Genomic DNA, 803 nt, shown 5'->3' with positions numbered 1-803 from the left:
TTTTATGGCAATTAAGGAAGCCTATTATATAGAAAGGCATTACCGTACATATTCACACTGTTTAATATATACATATGCACATAAAGTTATGAACAGTACATAAGGCCTGAGCAAAACCAGGTGGAACTGCTAGTTAGAAAGAAAGATAAGCCCTATACATCACTGGAAACTAATGGTAAATTCTATTAATTTTGTAGAAAATCATTTTGAAGTCACTAATGGAGTTGCATGTTTTCAAAGGTTAAATAAGTTGATTGACATTCATAAGTGATTAATGGAGTAAAATCTTTCTCTCCTTGTTAAACTGTGTGCAAATGAGGAAACTGAATGAGTCAAAGGAGAGAAACACATGATGAAAGTCTATAGCAAATCTCGATAGTTCACTTAAACCTGCATAGCTGATATTTCGCATAGGCAGCAAGCATTCCAGCAATTCAACGACCATGAATCAAATAAAAATAGACAAAAATTTATAGCATCAAGAAATCATTGTAAGAGCCTAATAGCTGCAGCTCTATTCTAGGTCCAATACTGTCTCTTCTCTATATAAATTACCTTCCAGAGAATATGATTCAGAAAATTAACATTTATACTGATAACATCACCTCAATTCTGTTATTTCTTCTTGCCCATCTTTCTCGGATCAGTTCAAATATGCAGTTGATCTAGAAGTTGATCAGAGTTCTATAATACATCAGGGTAAGAAATGGCTTGTTTTGTTTAATCCTGTTCAGACTTATTGTCCTTTGATTCTTCCTGAGATTCTTATGGACAGATCTGTTCTCAATGAGAAATAAACTCTA

This window comes from Euprymna scolopes, chromosome 8 (genome assembly GCF_053919585.1).
Source record: "Euprymna scolopes isolate OS-2025 chromosome 8, ASM5391958v1, whole genome shotgun sequence".
NCBI lineage: Eukaryota > Metazoa > Mollusca > Cephalopoda > Sepiida > Sepiolidae > Euprymna > Euprymna scolopes.
The sequence above is the reverse complement of the archived record's forward strand: the minus strand, read 5'-3'. Positions refer to the sequence as shown.